The following is a 24,302-nucleotide window of genomic DNA, read 5'->3' on the forward strand; positions in this document are numbered from 1 at the left end:
GTATCTAAATGAAATGAAAGATTTTGAAATAGATCACTTTACTAAAAATAGATTCTTTAACTATTAAGACAACCACTAAAACCTGAATCGTATCTGAAGAGAAGATGTAGAAGTACATCTATGTTAAATTTCCCAGTTCTGGTGATTGTATTCTAGGATAGTTACTTGTTTATAAAAAATAAATACCAAGATATTCCTAGGAAGTAGGATAACTCACTCAGAAAAACAAATGTTGTTGATATTATATTATACATTTTCTATGCATTCGATTGTGTTTTAAGAATTTTTTTAAATGTCTTTTAAATAAGAATGAGATAAATATGTAAGTCCTTCTATGGCAAAGTTTTAAGATATATCCAATAAATTACTAAATGAAAATATTAAGGTACAGAATATATCATATAATACTATTGTGTGCCTGCAAACATATATATGTATGTATGTTTGTGTGTGTTTTGTTTTAGATTTTTGTTTTGTTTTACTCTGAAACAAAGCACAAAATCCATTAGCAAAGTTTGTTTGGAGGAACGAAGGTTAGGGGTTTGAGGGAGAGGAAAGAAAGATTTTACTTTTCATTACATATCTTTCTATATTAGGTTCTCTCACATTATGTTTTAGTTTTAAAATTTTAAAGTTTGGCTACATAAAATAAAATCAGTACAAAGCAAAATTTTAAAGCATAATTCTGATCATAATATTATTTGTATTTCCCAATACTAGTATCCTTCCTCTAAAATTTGACAGACTAGCAGAAACAAAAAATATCACCACTGGAGAGTGCTTGGCACAGAACCTGGTACGTAGGCGGCAACAATCACATATTGTTGAACAAATGCATGAACTAGTAATTCATACACATAACCATTACCAGCCATATGATTTCATTATTTGTTTTCTTTTTGAAACAAAGAAGATCTGTATGTATTGTCATGTCTGTAATATATAGGCTTTATTCAAAGTAACAAAGTTCCTCTGAAGACATTACAAGACTAAGAAAGTAGAATGAGAGATCTCAATTGGAAAAGAGCCCAATGTGGGGCTTGATCCCAGGACCCTGGGATCATGACCTGAGCTGAAGGCAGATACTTAACCAACTGAGCCACCCAGGTGCCCCTGTAATATGTTTTTGAAGAAAGGAGAATGTTTGAAGTATGAGAAAGAAATAGATTGTGATTTGCATTTAGCTCCATTATACCGATGCCCCATGTTTAGGACACCGGTCTAGGAGAATTTTTGCTTGATAAATAGGATTTCTATATTCAGGCACAAACAGAAAAAATGAGCATATGTAAGAGAAGGTGACATTCATTATTCAAGATAAGGCACACTGGAAGATAAATAAGAGCCCGAGTAATAGATATTGCTAAATGTTGAAAGGATAACGTAATGTCTTTCATGCTTGGGCGTGGTGCACAGGCTGTGGGGTTTGTTGTTGAAAAAGAAATCCCATAACAAATTGTCATTTTGAAAGTGGCATTGTGCCTTTTTCAGTCCTTTGGCTGTATCAGTAATTCACATTTATCCCATATACAGTGGGTAATTTATTGCCTTTATTGGAAGTAGAAGAAAAGCCAATCAGTTAGGTGAGGTGGTGAGAAACCAAGACACAAAAGTCTTTTGTGGTTATCTATATAACATTATCAGTTTTCTTTGAATCAAAGTGTCACAGCACAAGACCTTGCTGACTAATAGCTAACCCTTTTCCTGTCTTGCTAGACAGCTAAGCGGCATTAAATCTACTAGACAATTGATACAGTCATACCCTGATACAAGGTAAGAATTGATTAAACAAAAAAAGCAGCATAATAGTTATCATCAGTATCAAACATTTGGAAACAATGCCTATTGATTCCCTTTTGTCATTGACATTACTCAGGGAGGAAACCACAAAGACATACATTAATTTAGCTGAATAATATAGGTGAAAGACTTTAATATCTTCAGAGTGCATTTCTGCTCCCAAGATGTTTTATCATTTGAAGAAAATCGACAAAAAGTCAAATTATACAAGTTGTCTGCAGATTTAGGTAACTAACATAGGATAAACTATTTTTCTTATTGAGCTATAATTGACATGCAACATTAACTTCAGGAGTACAATATAATGATGGGGCATTTGTAAAGATAAATTTATTTTTAAAGTATGTAAGGTATATTTTGAAACAATATGTTCCATAATGTGTTTTCAGATAAAGAACTTCTAAGTGCAAAGCAATGCATTTAGTGGTTAGTCTGGAACAAAAAACAGTTACTGAGCAAAATGCTAACAGTGTCCAAACAGTCTGGAAAAATGGGGAAAAGGAGATATTTGTTGCCCTTTTTTAGATTAATAATTGGACGTATTGCTTTGCATTTTGAAGTACTTCAGCTAGAATGTATCTGGAGGCTGAAGAAAAGTGCAACAAACATTATATTATAAAATGCAGCTAACGTAAGTATAAAAATAAGTTTATACTTTTTCCAGTCTCATGGACACACTGTACTATACAGTACATAAACCCCTTAACCTCAGGGTGCCTGGGTGGCTCAGTGGGTTAAGCCTCTGCCTTCAGTTCAGGTCAGGATCCCAGGGTCCTGGGATTGAGCCCCACATTGGGCTCTCTGCTCAGTAGGAAGCCTGCTTCCCCTGCTCTCTCTGCCTGCCTCTCTGCCTACCTGTGATCTCCCTCTGTCAAATAAATAAAAATAAATAAATAAAAAAACCCTTAACCTCTTTTACCATAATAAATACATAAATAAAAACACAAAGCCCCAATTCTAATAAGATAGTCTCTGAGACTAAGTTTTTTAAAAAAAATTATTCTTATTAACATATAATGTATTATTTGCCCCAGGGGTACAGGTCTGTGAATCATCAGGCTTGTACACTTCACAGCACTCACCATAGCACATACCCTCCCCAATGTCCATCACCCGACCACCCTCTCCATCTCCCCCACCCCCGCAGCAACCCTCAGTTTGTTTTGTGAGATTGAGAGTCTCTTATGGTTTGTCTCCCTCTTGATCCCATCTTGTTTCATTTTCTCCTTCCCTACCCCCAAGCCCCCTACTCTGTCTCTCAAATTCCTCATATTAGAGAGATCATATGATACTTGTCTTTGAGACTTAGTTTTTTACAGAATTCCCAATATGACCTGTAAGTTGGTAAAGGAGGATCTGAATATTGCTCTGTAGAGGCTTCCTAGGTCCTGAGTGTTCAGCCACAGGAACGGTCTGGGGTTAAAGTAGGAGCTATCCCTATAAACGCTGGAGAACTGAAGATTATCTTCCTCATGGGAAGTAGCTATATTAGTTTCCCTTTTCTTTATGAGGGACATCTCTTCTCAGAAAAAAATAAGGGAAAAGAGAGTCAGGAAGAAATTAAAAAAAAATATATTCCATAGGAGTGTTTCTATTGTTTAGAAAGATACAGCCTCATTGGGCATGTCCAAACTGTATTGCCAGAGAAATTTTCCGTCTTCATTAGATTAAAACTAGGGTCGTTGAGCATCCTTTTCAACAGGTCAGGGATCAGCCAACTCTGGCCTGGACAGAGCGTTTTAAGGCAGAGATTTGGAAATATGGCAAGGGCTGTGAGTAGTTACAGAGTCCACAGTTACAGCTGTTCAGATATATAAATAATGCCAACCACTATTAGGACAACTTTTTCATGATAATGTGGTTTCACTTTTCATAGTTTTGGTGAGTATTTTTCCAGAGTCCAGGTCTACACTACTGGTATAAAGTACATGTTCAAGGATCTCTAAAACCATAGTTTCTAAAGAATCCCCTAATTGAGAATCACGTGGTTTATCTCCAGTGTTAATACTGAGCTTAAAACTGTTTCATGTGTGTTTGAAAGAGCTGAACAGTTTGTGCCAGTAGATTCTGGGAAACGCTACTTTTCCAAGTAAGTACTTATGGGACTCCTATTAAATAAAAGCAACACATTGCGAACAGTGAGGCTTTAAGCTGCTCGCCTGAGCAGCCAGGAAATTGGGCAGTTATGGCTATTACTGTAACTCTCATAGTCATCCTCATCCAAAACAATGGAATCATTTGCTAAACCCATTGCTCTTGACACTCAGCCATTGTAGTTATTTGCATATCTACTTCCCAACTAGATGACCAGTACCCTGAACACTAAGATGTTTTATTAACTTCTCAATCGCTACATATACAAGCATATAGTAAGTATTCAGGAATATTTTTTGAATGATTGACAACAAGAACACTAGAGTACGATAAACACCTCACATATTTATCTGGTAACCTTGACAGTTCAGAATTCAGCTATGCACCAAAAAATGTGCCTCTTCACACCCTCACCCTTACCCCTCAAAAAAGCATCAGAGGATTAAAGGTTCTTTCTTTCTTTCTTTCTTTCTTTTTTTAAAGATTTATTTACCTACTTGAGAGAGAGAATTTGTGGAGGGAGTAGGGGCAGAGGGAGAGGGGGAGAGAGTCCCAAGCAGACTGTGCTGGGTGCAGAGCCTGACTGGGGCTTGATCCCATGACCCTGACACCACGATCTGAGCTGAAACCAAAAGTCTGGTGCTCAACCAACTGCATCACTCAGGTGCCCCTAAAGATTCTTAAGAGAGTCCCCGAGGTCTCAAAGATTTAGCATAGAAAAAAACTGAGACATAAACTCCTTAAGGGCAGGAGGTTTTTCTGCTTTGCTCACATCAATATATTTAGGGCCTTTACTGAGCAGAATAGATGCTCAATAAAGATGTGTCGCGTAAATGACTACAATGATGGTTATGTCTTTCCTAAATGAACAGAGAAATGAAAATAGTTGAACTCAGAACTAGGAGCTAGAGTTACTGTAGACATGGACATCTGTGACACAGACCAGCTGATGTCATAGGATACCAGCAGACTACAGAAAAACATGGTCAAAAATGCAGAAGCATGACAAGTTGGAACCATTTCTTTTAGAAGCAAGCAGATCCCAATCCCTTACAGGACCCTGTGCATTATCGCTACACAGCTCAACAATTAACATTTGCATTAGGGATTCCAAGTCAAATAAAAATTTAAAAGCCAATCAATGTCTAGAATATTAAAAAAAAAAACCTACAGAGGAAGATGATGCACTAAAGGAATACGTTAAAAAAATAATTTTATTTTATTTTTTCAGTGTTCCAAGATTCAATTATTTATGCACCACACCCAATTATCCATGCAATACGTGCCCTCCTTCATACCTATCACTGGTTTAACCCATCCCCCCACCACCCTCCCCTCTAAAACTCTCAGTTTGTTTCTCAGAGTCCACAGTCTCTCATGGTTTGTCTCACTTCCCCCAGCCCCCTGCTCCGATTTCCCTCAATTCACTTTTCCTAAAGGAACACTTTCATCCATTATTGTTCGAATTAAATACTGGATGGGAAAGATTGTTCTGAGAACAGTTCAAGAGATGGTCTGTTCTGGTTGTTATCTGCTCCTAGATCCTCTGCCCATTCTGTATGGGAAGAAGGGGAAGCTGGAGTATTTCTTTCAGTCTCCCTCCTTGCCTACATCCAGTGATGGCATCTTTTTAGGGTAACACATTCTGTTGAGTAGTCTCCCTTTCAGCCTCCAATTTCAGCTCTAACCAAACTTAAGACACCTTCATGAACTGCCTCCCCCTTCTCCTTTAAGAATGGGACCGTTTATGGTTGGCCAACATGATCCTTGACATGTATTGCTGGCTCCCTTCCACCTTACCTAACACCTCAGCAAACTGGTCCTTCATTAAATTCTCTATGTAAAACCCAGCTGATTAGGCTTTCAATCAAACCATTTGATCCACCATAGAACAGTCAGGGCCTTCTTACTTTGGATGAGACTTAAAACTAATTATGTCAGGCATAACTTAATTATCAAACCAACCCATTTCTATTTCCTCCTACTACATGAAAGTGCCCTACAATGCTCTCAAGAATAGTGGTAAAGAAGAAAAAGACAAAGACAATTTGTGACCAGCAGCGGCAAGCGTTCTCTTGTTTCAATAATGCCCAGGCTGGTGACCAAATACAGACAGGCTAGTGACTTCCGCACATCAGTCAAGGCCACTTTATTCTTTCAAAAGAAATGAAAAGTAATTGCAGATGCATCTCTAAATTATTTTGAAATATTTCTGGAGAAAACTTCAGAGAAATGCACATGAGTGAGAGGAGGCAAAAATATTTTTAACAGAAAAAGTTCATGGGTTTAGCTCCACCAATTTTGAAGTAGACTACACAAGAAGATCTTGTATTTGGTGACTTCGAGATGCAAACATAATTAAGGGATGGAATAGGGGAAATTACATGACCTCCCAGCATAGGTAGATAGCAACCTGGCACCAGGGCTAGAGCTCTTACCACCCTGCCTGGAACAGAGGGAAACATGGTGAATGAATGGAAAGAAGCAGTGGGTTGGGTTCTAATTCCAACTTTCCTAAAGGAGACATTTTGGTTAAGGCACTTTGGCAGTTTTAAGTGAGATAGGGAGGATGAAAAGTACCATATTAATTCCTCATCATGCTGTGGTCTGAAGTCTGTGAAGATTATTCTAATCTCTTGGGGATGACACTTTTCGATTTCCAGGTTTGGGGAAACTGTTTCACCTGTCATTCCTCAAAGGAGCTGTCTTAAAAATCTCGCCATTTCTGCTGAAACATTTGTCAGCTACTATCTTGAAAGCTCTTAATTTCTTCCACTGGAATGACAGAAAGTAGACACGAGGCGATCCTGTGGGGGTTAAGAGAAAACCTAGTGCACTCCTGAACTTCCATGGTGTCATTTAATATGTATGGATTCTTAACCCAACTTTGCAGCCTAATGACTTTTTAAAGTCAAAACTTCTTCCAAAATCCTCTCGGAATATGATTTTTGAAGCATATGGAGACAGAATTTGAGCCAATATATTTTATTCCAAATGAGGTTCTTTGATTTCTCATCTGCTTTTGAAATGTGGTATCTGTCTACCTTGTGAAATTGTGTTCTCTCAGCTCCCAGGATAGCTAGGAAGAGACTTAAATAGCTGTATCCTTAGTGCTTTCTGAATTCCACTATTTAGGGACTATTTCTGCTGGATACATGTATTGCCTATCTATAGCATTCTCTTAATTCTGCTCCTCAAACTCCTATTGTCTGCTGTCAAAGCCAATAATTACAAAGCCAGACTCTGGAATAGAGAACACTACTCCATGGCTATTTGTTATTAAGGGACTTCTATCACAGAAAAATGGAAACATCGTTGACAAGATAAATTACTTCAAAAGAAGATAAGCTGAAAAGGCAAGGTGAGATACCATGAATCTTGGAGTTCTTCATTTATTCTGTTTTGCCACATTGCAATCCCCTTACACTGACTCTCCTTTCTCCATTGGATTTTCATCTGAAGAGTATTAATCTCACAAAGTAAAAGAAATCAAAATAACCAGGGAATAGGTCAGTGGGTTACAGTTTTAATAGTTATCACAAAAGCAGAACAATCACTTGTGGAGGGGTAGGGAGAGAGAGAGATTTATGGACAACTTTTTCAAGAACACAAATATAATTTTCCACAAAGTTGTATCAATTCTGAAATTCACCTAATTCTACATGAATTCTCAAGAGCTGTATCAATATGGAATTTCTCAAATTTGAAATACTGGATGATTCTCACTACTTCCTTTCAATTCACTTCTCTAGCCTACAATTACATACATGTTGGTGAATATGTAAAAGCAAATATTATCTGTGTAGAGACAGGAAATGATGACATTCCAGGCAAAAGTGATGTCACAAACATACCTCAGTTCCAAAGACTACTCAGTTCTCACGTACTAAGGGCAATAAAACAATGACTCTATTGCTGAATAGTATTTAAAGAAACATATTTCAACAAAACTGCCAGAAAAACTAATCATTCTACACGTAATAGACTACATTAGCAACTATAGATATTAAAAGTTTAACTTAGCAGTTAAAAAAAGTTTAATTTAAATTTTATCTGTTTTTTAACAAATTCAAGCTTATTTATTCAATTTTTTATTAATCTCTATACCCAACATGTAGCTCAAACCTATGACCGCAAGATTGAGAGTCACATGCTCTTCCAACTGAGCTAGCCAGGCACCCCATAGATTTTATCTGTTTTTGACTTAGGTCAATAGGTGTCATCATTGGCTTAAAGGAAAACAAGAAATCTATCTCTCCTTTCATGGATAATATTAATATTTTTCCTAGAGAGACTTCTGTATTTCATGGGTAATAAAACTCTTTTATCTCCCACATTTAAATCTTTTTTCTATAAGAATTTTAAGATAGTAAGTGACACAAAAACGTACAACACATAGAATTATAGTTAGTAATTGGCATGCTTTTATCATATACTAGGCAATGTGCAGAGGGTTTTATTGTACCTTATTTTGATTAATACTTATGATACTAGATTTCCACAATTATGATCCAAAAATAAACTAAAGACAAAAGAACTGAGGCTTAAAGAGGGTAAGCAATCTGCCAAGAGTCACAAAACAAGAAAGAAAGGTAGAGGGGTGCCTGGGTGGTTTAGTGGGTTAAAGCCTCAGGTCATGATCTCAGGGTCCTGGGATCAAGCCCTGCATTGGGCTCTCTGCTCAGCAGGGAGCCTGCTTCCTTTCCTCCCTCTCTGCCTGCCTCTCTGTGATCTGTCTGTCAAATAAATAAATAAAATCTTTTAAAAAAGAGAGAGAGAGAAGGTAGAATTCAAATTCAAGTACTTCTGTTCTCACGTCCTTCTTCTTTATTTACTCTTATAATTAAAAAGAGTAAAAGGTACAAGTGAGCATATTTGACTTCTTAGAACATAAATACTGGTTCTTAATGTAAGTACCAAATTGGACGTAAGTTACTTCATACTGCAAACATTCACCAACAATTCAGTGGAATTTGTACTCTACAGGCTTAACAGAGTCCTTTAAAATTCTCATCTACAGAGGCATTTCTCAACTTTTTTTTTTTTATATTATCTTTCCTCTTGAAGTTTTTTTCTTACTCACCCCTCCCACAAAATTTTAATAACACCACTATACCATGTATCTGTCTGTACAGTATACGTACATCCATGCTCTATACATAGGAAGAGTTGAAATTTTTTTTGCCTTCTACAATGAATTTCTGCCCTTTGGGGACAATGAGAATGTAAAAAAATTTTTTTGCCTTCTACAATGAATTTCTGCCCTTTGAGGACAATGAGAATGTAAAATCTAGAGGACATATCTCTCTGTTTTTCTTTATTATTCCAACACCTTCCAATCCACTGGCTACTACTTAAAATTGTATGGGGTTAGGACTTAAATTTTTTGCTTCAAGTTTTTCAGTACATTAAAATGCAAATATGTAAAAAATGTTGGTGTGGCACTATAAGCCGTTTACATTTTGGTATGAATAGAAGATGGGAAAACCAATTTGAGAGGGAAAGAAGAAGACTGTGTGGGCACTCCCTAGAGGAGCAGGGGAGGGAGAAGAACAGAGAGCCTCTGGTGCTGGAATGCCTGTGGTACAACCCGCTTCAGTCTAGTCCCGTTGAACGCATTAACACGAAGGACTTCAAAATGCCAGCTCCCATTCATGACGAACAAGAAATCTTAGTCATAAGCCACCTTAGTGACCCTCACCCTATTGATTAATGTGTAAATATTAGGTTTCCTGCCCATGAAGAATTTGCTCTTTGGGTCCTTTGAGGCCTGTTTGTACATTCCCAACTGCTATGTGGCCAAGAACAAGTAAGTTTATGTACCGTTCCAAAGAAACAGCTCGACGCCCTGGCTCATTTTAACCCAGGTATGAATAGAAGACAGAGATGAATTCACAAATACTTCTTTCACATGCACTGTAAAATATAACTTTTCATTCCCAGAGGCGAAAATGGTCTTAACCATTGAAGTAATTATAGCTCATGACTGTAATTTAGCGTTCGCTCTGGTTGACTCTAAATTCACACAGGAAAATAATTCATTCATCTTGTTGGAACACTGGAGTAAATAACTTCATAAAACCCATACAGTTTCAGCAATCCTAGAAAGAAGGGTGAATTCTAAGAGAACTCAACAGTGGATAATTTAATAAGACAACAACAGTAATTGTCTACCATTTATTGGTCACCATTTTAGGCTCAAGTACCACAGCTGACATTTATAAATATCACCTATTCGATCCTAACACCAGTCCTGTAAGATGAATGTTTGTATCCACATTTACAGAGGAAATAAGTTTAGAGAGGATGGGCAATTTTCCTAAAACCACTCAGAAGTGGAAGAACAAGTAGAAGAATTCAGACTCCTGTCATCTGAACTCATGCTTTGCCACTTCAGCCACAGTGAAATTATCTCGGTGAAAAGATGGAAAAGATCAAGTCTGTAAACTTTTTGTTTCCAATCAGATGGAGAAATCCTGGGTAAATAGAGAGGTAATGGATTTGGCATGAAACCTTTTTTTTTGGGGGGGGTGGTTTTACACGTGAGAAACTATTGTTTAGGTATTTTGATTCAAGGATCATTTTTGTAATAAATGTCTTCAAGATGGGTATTGGCAAGGATTTTCTGACTTTGAAGGTTGTGAAAAATATGATATGTATATATGCACGTTTGCATATATACTACCTTGGTAAATGATAAATAAAATGGTGGCTATGTCACACAAGAATAGGTCTACTTTCCAGAGGTCAGGGCCATTGGAGTCAGTTGTTTCTATCACTCATTCTCCATCACTGGTATTGAAACTTATAATATGAAGGGAGCCCTTATATGAAAAAATGGCTCTTCTAAAATAAAAAAATACAAGAAACGACAAGTGTTGGCAAGGATGTGGAGATAAAGAGATCCTCTTGCACTGTTGGTGGGAATGCCAGCCACTGTGGAAAACACTAAGGCAGTTCCTCAAAACATAAAAATAGAATCTAGTAATTGCACTACCGGGTATTTACCCAAAGAATACAAAAATACTAATTCAAAGGGATACATGCACCTGTGTTTATTGCAGCATCATTTGCAATAGTTAAATTATGTAAACAGCCCATGTCCATCGATAAACGAATGGATAAAGAAGATGTGATATTTATTTATAATGGAGTATTATTCAGCCATGAAAAAGAATGAAATCTTGCCATGTGCAACAACATGGATGAGGCCAGAGAGGTTAATGCTAAGCAAAATAAGTCAGAGAAAGGCAAATACCATATGATTTCACTCATATGTGGAATTTAAGAAACAAAACAAATAAGCAAAGGAAAAAAAGAGAGGGAGACACACACAAACCAAGAAACAGATTCTTAATATAGAGAACAAGTTGATGGTTACCAGAGGGAGGGAGAGATGAATGAAATAGGCCATGGGGATTAAGGAGTGCACTTGTGATGAGCACTGGGTGATGTACAGAATGGCTGAATCACCATGTTGTACACCTGAAACTAATATAACACTATATGTTAACTAACTGGAATTAAAATAAAATAAAAACCCTTGTTTAAAATTTTCTGTTTGTTTCATACACCTATATGCAACCACCAATATGACAGGACAATAAAAACAAAGAGGGCAGAAGTAGAATGGCAAAAATAAAATAAAACCCTAAGAAATAATCTAATCGATTTATAGAAGAGCTAACCCAATGTTTAGGAGTGTTGAGGAGTTAGGACCCAAGCGTGGGTCACCTAGACCAGTATTTTCTTCCTAACAGTATACTGTTACCAAGTAGAATAATAAATAGGCTTGAAATTACAGGAAAAAATGACCTCCAAAATACATCATCAATTTTAGTCTTTCTCTGTGGAGATGGACCTAATATTTAAATTACTTAAACACACTGACAATGAAGTACAAATATAATTTATCTCTTAAACTACCAACACAGTTATGTTTACTATGTCCCAAATGGGTTATCAAACATCCCTAAATGGTGACATAATGAATAACTCCAAATAAAGGCTAAAATTGTTCTCACATGTGAAGTAATGTGTACAACTGGTCAAAGTACAACCATTGCAATAAAAATGTTTTTGCTTAATTTCCTAGAAGTTTCAGATGTTTGTTTAGCATTTATTAACTGGAAAATTCCTTAATGCATTGTGCACTTACTGACATATTTTAGTTGGAAAATGTTTGTTTTCCAAATAAATAATCCAAGACATAAAATTCAGCCAGTGCTTCACAATATTAACTTGACAATAAATGAAGCATTTTATCTATGAAGCATTTTTAAAATGTTTATGCAGCTTCTAATGAAATTCTAATTAAATTTTGTTCTCCTATAAAGTGAGAAAACTTCCTATATCAGATCTTCTGTGAAAGGTTTTGCCAGACTTCTATTAAGACTAATGTATGCAAATTCCATCTTCAAAAATATTTTGTAATGTATAAGATATAATTGTGAATATTTCCAAAATATGCTTACCGCTTCACTTTTTCAATGTTCTTCTACTTGAAACTAATTTTAAAACTGACAATCTAGGCATTTCCATATATTTTAAATATTAATAAAATAATCGCGCAGAAACAGCTCTTTTTTAGAGGACATATCATAGCATTTTACAACATATAGACGTCCAACATATTTTTAAACCAGAAGTCATATTAACATTTAGATCACACAAACTCTGTCATCTATAACAACTACTGATTAACCCCTGAAATGTTATGCTTATCTTAATGGAAGGGAAAAAAGTACAGTTATGCTAGTCATCCTGCCTCTTTAATTTACACATACATGTCCAAGATCTTTCTAAGTAACCACAGCTCACCAAAATCCTCGTAGGACAAATAATACTAATCATCATGGTGTTGCCCAGCACTGTATGTAATCTTTACAAACCTGGAAAATTGCAGCCAAAGCCCCATTATACCTCCGTATCCATATACACATATATTTTTTTTCTATCACTTGAGAACAATTCTACTGCTTCCAAGTTATGTTACTTACCGAGAAGCATGTTTCTCAGCAATAGTCAATTTAGCCAGTCTGTAATTTCTGTATAATAAAGGTATGAAGAACTGAGAAGTACGTGAACCTGCCACCCGTTTTGTTAGAGATAGTGTGAGCCTTCACAAACTCTTCCTTGTACCCTCCGCCTGCTGGAGCTCTGGACAGACTCCACTCACTCGCTTACTCACTGTGCACCTCGGTGGAAACTAACAAACAATAGAGTGACTGTCAGTAGATGCTGCCTCCTCGGCTGACAGAGCCAAAAAAAATGATGGAAAACTAGGTTACTTCACTGGGGTTGGAGATGTAAATTCTGAATTGATTATGCTGTTTCTTTAAAATTCCAGTAATATTTTCTACTGAATTCACAAAGAAACAAAATGTAAACTTAAGCAAATAAGCTTATAAAATCATGTTTAAAAAATGTTAACTGTCCTCGTTTTTCTCTAAGAATTTAAAACACATTTCACTACATACTTAAATTCTGCTCCAGAATAAACTCTGTGTAATACGCAAGTTTTAGGGAAGACTGATTATTAAAATTATATCACTCATCAAGGATCGTGGAATGCAAATATACTTATTATTTGATGATATGAGCTTGAGCCTCCAATGTGATTTCAGCTTCTCAATGGATTGTTTGACTCCAATACAAAGGTAATTATTTCTGAAATCAGTTTCTCCTGAGGGAATAAGCCTTGCAGTTTTAAACCAATAAGGATATTGCAATGAACATTTAACAAAGGAACATCTCGTTTTTCACTTTTCTACTAGATATGTACTAACGATTGAAAAAGAGAAAAATCTATTATCTCAAACCAGAAGAAGAATTTACAGCACTTCAGATAACACTAAAGCCAATAAATTGAATGTGATTTTTGAGACCATGTTTGTTAAAATAGAAAATGAAGTGACACATTCAAATATCATATTCTAGCTACTGTTTTTCAGTTATCCTACAGCACATATTACCATTTATATATTATAATGACAGAGGACAGCAGTTAAACTATCCCTTCCTCAGATACAAATACTTGAGCAGTGACGTTTTAGAGGTGTTTGTTCAAACTATTTCCCTACCCCTTAATTTGGGGATTCAACTTTCATAAGATTAGCTATTATTATTATTTTTAAGGGTGAAAAAGTTAAAAACAGGAAAAGGAGAGGGAGAGAGGGTCTGACAAAAGTGTAAAAGGGAAAATTTTGAATTATACTGGTATTGCAGATTTTTCTGAACCTATGTGATATACAGAAGGTGGGAAAAGACAATGAAGATAGGATAGTCCAGAGCAAAGAGAACAAAGGGAAGGGATAGCTAAGGATAATAATTATAAAATATACCAAGGATTTTTTTGGCCATTATAAGATGTAGGCTTTTTGTATATCAAATATATCTACTTTTTTTTTTTAAAGATTTTATTTATTTGCCAGACAGAGAGACAGAGAACAAGAGGGGAGGGAGTGGCAGGCAGAGGGAGAGGGAGAAGCAGGCTTCCTGCGGAGCAGGGAGCCAGAAATGGGACTCGATCTCAGGACCCTGGAATCATGACCTGAGCTGAAGGTAGATGCTTAACCAACTGAGCCACCCAGTGCCTCTCAAATATTTCTATTTGAATGTAGTCATCTGAAGGACTGCACATATAAATTCTTACAGTGAGTAAATCAAGTTTTAATAAGAGGTATATATGTGTGTATTTATATCAATAAATATTTCTTTATAAATGTGGATGAAGGCCTCCTTCCCTTTGACTTCCCATTCATTCTAACCTGGTTTGCACACTTGGGCATGCATCAGAGGTCCCTGGAAGGCTTGTTAGAACAGACTGCTGGGCCCAATTCCCAGAGTTTCTGATTCAGACTCTCTAGGGTGGAACTTGAGAATTTACAACAAATTCCCAGGTGATGCTGATGTTGATGCTGTTAGTCCCAGGACTGCATTTTGAGAACTGCTGCTCTAGCTCATTATGTTACCCTAGCATCCAGCACAAGGAGAGTGTCCATTGTAAACTTTTGTATTAACATATTACGTGGATTCTGAGCTCTCTCCCCCAGCCCACCCCATTTTTCCAGCTCTGAATGGAGATGTGTCTTTAATTAATCACATCTTATGATAAGTATACACAAGGCAGCCCTCACAAGCGTAGTGGTCAATGTCAGAGTGTGCATGGACTTGGTCACAGCTGTTAAGAAGGTCTCTTCAGCTGAGTGATAGAATTTTTGAGTGATATCGTGTGTGGAGTTTAACTGCCATTTCACTATTTTTTTTAAACCTATACTTTTTTTAAGAGCCACAGTATGATTTGGCTTTAAACATACAACGTGGTGCATACAAAGGCGGCACATAAACAGGTGTGAAGTATGTCTTTGTTACTTATTAGTGAAGCAGATGTTCATTATTGGAGGAATGACAGAAATTTCAGATTTCCTTGGAAAGTAACATTCTATTGCACTAGAGGATATAAGAAAGGTAATCTTAAGTGGAAAAAGTTGTGGTACATGGGAAAGTTTTGCTTATCACTGGCCTGGTAATGTGACTTAAGGTAAAAGAAATTGCCAGATACCTCTGAACAAAAATTTCAAAGTGACGAGTTGCTGATACGAATAATTCACAAAAAGTCCAGAGCAACTCTCCTTAAGGTTCTGTGTCATAGTTTATTGACTTTCTTTCTTTCTTAGTGATACATGAAGTAATGATGTGACTTACGTTAAAAAAAAACAAACAAAAATTCTTAGATTATTGGAAAATAAAACAATCATTCCTATTAGTAACTATTTAAAAATTGATGAGCAATGTGTTTAGAGCAGGTTTCTTTGTTGTTCAAAGTGTGGCATGAAAATTACCTAAAGAGTCACCCCGCTAAAAATGTAGGTGTCTCGGACTACCTGAGATCTATTGAGTCAGTATCTTTGGTTGGAGAACAACTGACAATTTCACCTTCAAGTAAATAACAATTTAATAAGAATGGCAAGACTGGAGGACTCCTCAATGTTAATGGTGATAATATATTCCTTAAAAAACCTACCTTTGATTCCAAATTAATTACAATAAACCCTTGATAGTGCCCAGATGGTTAAAACTATACAAGAACAACTCTGCTTATCCCCATGGGAAGTTTTACAAACCCAACACCCAACTGCATAAATATTCCAATGGATCTGAAAAGGCTGGAGAAGCCACCAGAGGCAATGGTGGAGGCTCTCATCTGACTGGTCTCAAAGCAATCATGCTTAATAGGAAGGCATGATCCTAGGAAGAACAAGTACACAGGAGGAGCACCACATCGCCAAGTCAGAGACTCCAACACCAGCCCAGTACCAACTGGAGTCTCTATGTAGCCCTCTGGGGGTGTGAAGAACTTGGAAGAGGTCACATTAGAAAGCTAGTTGTAATTGACTGGGAAGACACCCAATATCTCTGAGCCTGTTTACTCTGTAATAGAATAAAGGTATTCATAGAATAGCTTTCTATGGCCCATTCCAGCTCCAAAAACTTTCATAAAAGGGTGTGGGCTCTTCCAAAGTTTTATTAGGAAAACCTCATGAAAGCAGATGACAAACTAATCAAAGACAAAGGGCATCTGTGATGGTTTGAATTATGTCCCCTGCAACTTCGTATGTTGAGGATATGAACCCCCAGTATCTCAGAGTCTGACCTTATTTGGAGATAGGGTATTTATAGAGTGGATTGAGCTACCACCATGGGCCCATCAGACTGGGCCCTAATCTGATATGACTGGTGTCTTTATAAATCCAAGAAATCTGGATACAGATAGGTGCAGAGGGAAGATGATGTAGAGGGACATAGGGAGAAGACAGCCACCTACAAACCAAGAGAGGCTGGGAACAGATCCTTCCCTCACAGCTCTCAGAAGAACACCAACAGAAGCCAACACCAAAAATTCAGAATTCTAGCTTCCTTAAGTGTGAGACAATAAAATTTTCTTGTTTGAGCTGCTCAGTCTGTGCTGCTTTGTTACAGTGGACCTAACAAACAAATATAGCATCTTCACCAGGTGTTTGATATTAAGTATCTTCTAACTTCATAAAAAGACTGGAGAGCAGAGAACCACTCTCTTCTCTAAGAAGTCTGAAAAGCAGTATGAGAAGCCATGTTTGGAAAGTTAGACTCAGATTTTTATACTTGTACTGCCATTAATTTTTCCTTAATCAGGTCAGTCATGCATTTGTCTAGTCAAGTAGATTTCCCTCCCCAAAACACTAGCTATTGATTTATTTCAGACTTGCTTTTGTCTTTATTAAGGTCTGCTTCCTAACTTGATTAATTTTGAGTAATTTTCCTAGTTTCTAAGATACATACATGGCTCATTTATTTTCAATTTTTATTTTTTAACACTAAAAACCATTTAAGAACTAAGAACAGTTTTGATGTTTTCCCTCCATTAACTTTTAATCTGTCATTTTAGTTTTGATTTTCCTTTTCTCCCTTTACTTAATGGTTAATAAAACTATGAGTAGAAATAACATTATTTTTGTCTTTAGTATTAATTTAGTTTGGCCTTGGGCCACTCACCTTCCATGAACTTCTATGATGTTGTCTGTGTGAGGATCACACCAACTAAATGACGATATGTGAAACTATAAATTGGTATGTAAATTTAAGCCATTTTTAAAATTATTTTTGACCAATTAACTATACATAAAGAAACCGGGTACCCCTGGGGACATCAGAATGGCTTAATTTTGGAGCTTTAAACTTTCGTTTCTGTTTGATGTTTATTGTCTCTCAAATTTTCTATAGGTTTATAATTTTATAGCAAAATGGCAATCATTCATCTACTAGTATACTTTTAGTTGATGACTTTCATCCAAGGAAAGAAATTATTTTAAAAATCTATCTCTTGAAATACTCTGCATTATCATTTAAAAACAGGAGAAAAGGGGTGCTGGGTGGCTCAGTGGGTTAAGCCTCTGCCTTCAGCTCAGGTCATGATCTCAGGGTCCTGGAATCAAGTCCCGCATCGGGCTCTCTGCTCAGCAGGGAGCCTGCTTCCCCCTCCTCCTCTGCCTGACTCTCTGCCTACTTGCGATCTCTCTCATTCTGTCAAATAAATAAATAAAACCTTAAAAAAAAAAAAACAGGAGAAAAAGGAGCTAGCATTTACTGAGAGTCAGTTATGCATCAGGCACTCTTTTAGGTAATTTACATTAAGTTCTCATACAGCTATTAAACAGAGGTAGACACTGAGATTAAGAGTATAAACCAATTGCTCAAGGTCACAAATCTTCCAATCCAGTGCTCCTTCCAAGCTCCTTCTTATAAAAACCAGTGAACTAACAGCTGGGTTGAACTCAGGTTTTTTTCTAGTGATTGCCAGGGAATGTAAAATGTTTCATATTTTGGGGGGAATTGAAAAATCTAAATCATTTTTTTTTTTTAAGTAGGCTTCATGCTCAGTGTGGAGCCCACTGTGGGCTTTGAACCTATGACCTGGACATCAAGACCTGAGCCAAGATCAAGAGTTGGACACCCAACTGCCTGAGCCCCCAGGTACCACTGAAAAGTATAAATCATTTTAAAGTAAATGTGTTCCAAAAAAAACAAAACAAAACAAGTGGTCCTTCTGTTTTTCTTTGATTTTATTTTTTTTAATTCAGAGGAAATATTAGTTTTTCCTTCTTTGTTTTCCTTCAGGGGAAAATGAAAATATTGGTGAGTAATCATTTTGTTTTGAGTTATACTATTATTTTTCTCTCATGTTTAATATTAAGTTCTAGCACATCATGTGTATTAATTCAAGAATTCTTGTAGTTTCTCAAATACATGTAAAATTTTTTAGTAACATTCATTTTTAATACTTAGTGCTGAGTTTTTACTTAAGTCCACTTGAAGGCATTGATTACTATTATTTCTGGTGAGATTATGTTGAGGGAAAAAATGTAGCCTAATCAGCTTTTCAATTATCTGCAAGTACAGCTCTCTGTAGATGAAAGATCATTACTATTAACTAGGCTGCCACGTATTTGAATAAAGTAAACATTTAGGGAGTTATATGAGTTCTGAATTTGAGAATCCAAAATGGACCCAGAAAAGACAAACAGTAAGAATTTAAGCTGCATCAGTGAAGATGTTCATTACATTATGTATAACTACAAACACATAGAAACATCCTAAATGCTCAACAGCAGAGGAATGGTGTGTCAGTATTATGAAATATTATAAAATATATTAATTGACATAGGAAAATGTTCATTATGTAATAAGTGGGGAAAAATATGTAATTCTGGTTACACAGTAAAGGTCATATGTGTAAGAAAGACATGTTCCTTACCTATGAATGTTTAAATATGTGCATATCTACAGAACCATGTTTAGAAGAAAATACTCCAAAATATGTTAAAATTTTTTGTAGGTTTAGAGGAAATTTTACTTTATTTTTCTCTGTATCCTTATAATTTTTTGTACTAACTGAAAAAAAAATCCATCTTAAAAATGGCAGTGGGGGCACCTGGGTGGCTCAGTTGGTTAAGGGTTAAGCGTCTACCTTTGGCTTAGCTCATGATCCCAGGGTCATGGGATGGAGTTCCACATAGCACCAGCTCCCTGCTCAGCAGGGAGTTGGTTTTCTCTCTCCCTCTGCTGCTTCTCTCTCTCTGTCAGATAAAATTTAAAAAAAAAAATGGCAGTGGGAGGGATTTGGCTCTTTAAAAGAAAATATAATTTATAAAAATCTGGAGGCAGGATTAGCGAAATTAGATAATCTCACTTAAAAACCTTACAGTAGGTAAATCTTGAGAACAAGCTAAATTCTCAAGTGTCCTTTGGGTCCCAATGATCCTCTGCTACAACTGGGAAGGTTAGAGAGCTGGGCAAGCGTGCAGACTGCACACACACAGGGGGCTCGCATTGATCACTGTCATAGTGCAAGTGTACAGTAAGTGGTGTGAAATAAACACAGTAAGAGGGAATGAGGATAATGGTAATACAATATTTATAGGGAAATTCAGCCATCAATTCCCACAGCCCCTCAGTGAGTTCATCTCTTCAACTGGAGTATCTGCATCCATACTGATGAGCCTGGAGAACTTGCAGGGAGGGGATGGGGGGAATCCAGGCCACAAATAGGCTTATATGCATGATTTCTTTCAAGGCGCTAAATCTTTTAACCACTATGGTAGCCCTGTCATTTGTACCCAAGTATTTAAATTATATAAAGGAAATAATTTATAGGCTGAAAAGATACGACTCCCAGAAACCTTTTATCACATGGCCCAAATCAAACTATTTCTTATCATTGTCATCAGAAAAATTCCATGACGACCTCATGACACATAACTAACATGGTTCAGACACATCAGATCCCAGCACAACTGGACACATCAAAAGAACTGTTATGTTATCAATGAGGCTACCAGACAGAGCACCTGCTCCCTTCCTGCACTGGATAGCAGATCTTGCAATAATGCCATGCAGGTTTTCTTAAGATAGATGCTCAGATGTGTTAAGATTTTCAATAGGGTTAAACTGGAAATGCTATCATTTTTGTTCTTTGCATTAAAAAAACAAACAAACTCTACCTACCTACCTAAATGGCACTCAGTCTATATTCTCATTTTAATGTAAAGCCAGCTTGTCCTCTGAGGCTTAGTTTGCTTAGGGTAGCACAATGCTTTGCAACTGTTAATCCCCTGAGAGTGATCGCCAGCTGGGAGAAATGTGCTGTTTTTAGTTTGCTTATGGCATATATTTGGAGGGAGATGGACGAGACCATAAAAATTCGAACAAGTTGGACAATTCTGAAGTGCAATGATATTCTGCAAACAAAATGTTTAGGTACATCTAACTCTGAGAGATAAAATCCAAAGGGATTTTAAGGTTTGCTCTTCATTAGCACAGAATCTAAAAAACAAAAACAAAACAAAAAACAATGTTTTCCAATTCTTATCATTAAGTTCCTTGCTCACATACTTCTCTCACCAAAAGAGCTAATATATACAATTTATGAGGGCACTCCAATATCTGATAAAAATGCTTATTGGTTTTTGCTTTTGTGTTTTTCTGCATAGGTTCATCTATACTGGTTTCCTTGGAGGTGATCACATTTATCCATATTAATTAGAATACCCCCCAATCTATATTTTATGTGTACTTTAATGAGCAACTTACATAAGATCTGTATTGTTTTTTGTTACATCAGTTGAACATATTTAGGATATAATTGCATAATATAATTGGAAAGATCTCTCTCTCTCTCTCTCTTTTTTATCTCCATGTCCCCTAGGAGGGGAAAAATTTGAGTTTCAGAGATAATGATTTGCTGTTTCTTTCCCAATTCAATCTTAGGTACCTCCATTAACATTCAGCAGTCATCGTGTTATGATTTCAGTGAAAGATTTAGAGAAATATCTATATAATAACCAATGATGTTGTAACAGTCTAGAAGTACAACAATTAATCAGGAAGAATGCTATACTGCAGTAACCATGTGCTGAACATGCACTACAACTTTTAGCCTTAGGCAACTCCATCTTGTAATTAAGGCAGAATACAAAGCATGTTTCCAGGGGACGTTTTGGGGCCCTAGTTATTATACCGTATCATTAATATTTAATGACATAGTGGCATTTAGTAAGTTAATTTTTACAACCTTCTAAATAAAATTCTAGAAGGGTTACTAAATAACCACAGTACTGGGGCACGTGGGTGGCTCAGTGGGTTAAGCCTCTGCCTTCAGCTCAGGTCATGATCTCAGGATCCTGGGATTGAGCCCCACATCGGGCTCTCTGCTCAGCAGGGAGCCTGCTTCTCCCTCTCTCTCTCTCTCTCTGCCTGCTGCTCTGCCTACTTGTGATCTCTCTTTCTGTCAAATAAATAAATAAAATCTTAAAAAAAAAAAAAGACCAGAGTACTGAATTAATCTTTTCTAATTTTCAACTTTCAAATAGTTTCTGGAGATGCTCATAATATCTGCTTATTTCATCTCTTTCCTATTCTCTGCCAGAGGTGTTGGAAAACAGGCACTCAGAGAAACTATTGTAAGTAACAGTCTTCTGGTTTGCCATGGTTCTCGCATTCTCCTTTATCAAAGTGCTTCCTGGCCATTTCTCCCAATAAATTTTGTGCCTAAAGTACATGAGGACTTTTTCCTTTATTCTTCGTCTAATTAGACATCGATCCTCCTCAAACTGCATGAATGAGAAAGCATTTTCCCCTTTGTTTTGCTTTTAAAGATTTGATTGAAGTATTTTTTGCTACTTGTTTATCTTTATCACACAGTCCCTGTCCCCAACAGATTTTGCTTCTTCTGTATTTGTTGTCTTCCTACTGGGAACAGAGTCTACAAAAATGATTGCTGCCACTTCATATACAAGAAAAAAAGGTTTATTATTTATAATGCAAAGAAAGTATCAGTCGCAGTCAATGCAAATGCTTTAATTCAAAAGATCTATTACAATGACAATGCAGATGTCGTTCAGCTATGGCTCTAAACCATATTAAGCACTTTACTTTGGGCTTTTCTAAATTAAAGGAAAATAAAAAATTGGGGACAGTTGAGAAGAGAAATGTCAGTATGATTAAAGGCTAGAAAATAGTAGGAAAGACAAAAAGTATAATAAAAGGGACATTAAGATGTGGTCTTCAAGTACATAAATGGCTCTATGTTAGCATGGAGACGACAGGTAGTACTACTAAGAGAGTGTCCTTAGTAGTAGTAATACTAATACAACAAATGCTTCAGTGCCAGATCCTTCCTGAGAGAGAGAGGGAAACAAGCTCCCTGTTGAAGCGGACAGCCAGATGCCGGTCTCTATCCCAGGACTCTGGGATCATGACCTGAGTCGAAGGCAGAGGCTTTATCCCACGGAGCCACCTAGGTGCCCCTGTTTTTAAAAGATTTTTTAAAATTTATTTGCCTGAGAGAGAGCACAGCACGGGAGAAGCAAGCAGAAGGAGAAGCAGGCTCACCGCTGAGCAATGAAGCCCAAAGTGAGACATGATCCCAGGACCCTGGGATCATGACCTGAGCAGAAGGCAAGACACTCAACTGACTGAGCCACCCAGGAGTCCCGTCCCTTAACTAAGGTAGTACTATTATTCTAATATTACACATCAGGAAACTGAAGCGTGGAGATAGTATGCAACTTATCTGAGGTTACACAGCTAGGCGGTTGAAGAGTGGGGATTTGAAAACAGTTCTGGTCCTGCAATTGGAACCCTTAACCATAGACTGTTCACCCTCTATGTAAATAACCTGACCAGTAGTCTTCAAGTCAGTTGAGTGTTTCAAAGATCCCACCACGTGGATTCTACCTCCAGGGATTGTCATATAATGGATTTGGGTGGGACCTGTCATCAAAATACCTTAAAAAGTGCTAAGGTGATTTTCAAGTCAGAGAGGCAAAAGCACCAAGTCTAGGGTACCTGGCTGTTCTGTAGTTGAGACAGGAGCAGAATCCAGGTATCTTGACTTGTTCCTGTACATTAGAGTAGCACCTACTTTAGGACACACTTTTACTCTGGAGTAGATGAACTTGAATTTCTTTCTTTCTTTTTTTTTTTTTTTTGTCCAATGATTATTTTTTCTTTTTCTTTTTTTTTAAATTTATTTATTTTTATTTCTTTTCAGCGTAACAGTATTCATTGTTTTTGCACCACACTCAGTGCTCCATGCAATCCGTGCCCTCTAATACCCACCACCTGGTTCCCCCAACCTCCCACCCCCCGCCCCTTCAAAACTCTCAGATTGTTTTTCCGAGTCCATAGTCTCTCATGGTTCACCTCCCCTTCCAATCTCCCTCAACTCCCTTCTCCTCTCCATCTCCCCTTGTCCTCCATGCTATTTGTTATGCTCCACAAATAAGTGAAACCATATGATAATTGACTCTCTCTGCTTGAACTTGAATTTCTTAAATCAAAAAGTGTTGGTTCACTGAGGATCATGAAAGATAGGATTTCTTTTGGTGGTTATTCAGACTAAGATGGATTATCAATTTTCTGAGATAATTAAGTGTATTAACGAGAAACTGATGAATGTTTCCAAATTCCCTCTTAAATATTGTAGCACTTATGTAATTCAGACACCAGAGGTCTCTGCTATACATTCTGAACTCTCTGTATAATAAAGAGCCCTCCTGAGAATCAACTTAAGGCAAAATATTTTCAAGAAGGAATAAAGGGGGTGCTGTGGTAAATGTTGAACAGCCAACTCCCTGGGGAAAAGCCCTGATTTATAGTGTTTATCAAATCATAGTACAAGTATGATTCTAATTTCAAGATACCAAAGCGATGGGCATTATTGAATGTAGAGCTCAGTAGCACACCACTACACAGTATTTCCATATATATATATATGGAATATATATTAACTACATTTTACTATTATCTATGCTCTTGAGGTTTTTTTATGTCGAATATAAATATATATATATATTTATATTCGACATAAA

At 36.8% G+C, this 24,302-nt stretch overlaps 1 protein-coding gene across 10 annotated transcripts in view; it reads right to left on the minus strand.

Moving 5' to 3' along the window:
• Positions 1 to 24,302, minus strand: part of ZNF385B (zinc finger protein 385B) — a 388,138-nt gene that overhangs the window by 182,413 nt on the left and 181,423 nt on the right. The gene's annotated exons all lie outside the window — the stretch shown is intronic.

This window comes from Lontra canadensis, unplaced genomic scaffold, assembly GCF_010015895.1.
Source record: "Lontra canadensis isolate GAN:19392208 unplaced genomic scaffold, GSC_riverotter_1.0 scaffold11, whole genome shotgun sequence".
NCBI classification, from domain to species: domain Eukaryota; kingdom Metazoa; phylum Chordata; class Mammalia; order Carnivora; family Mustelidae; genus Lontra; species Lontra canadensis.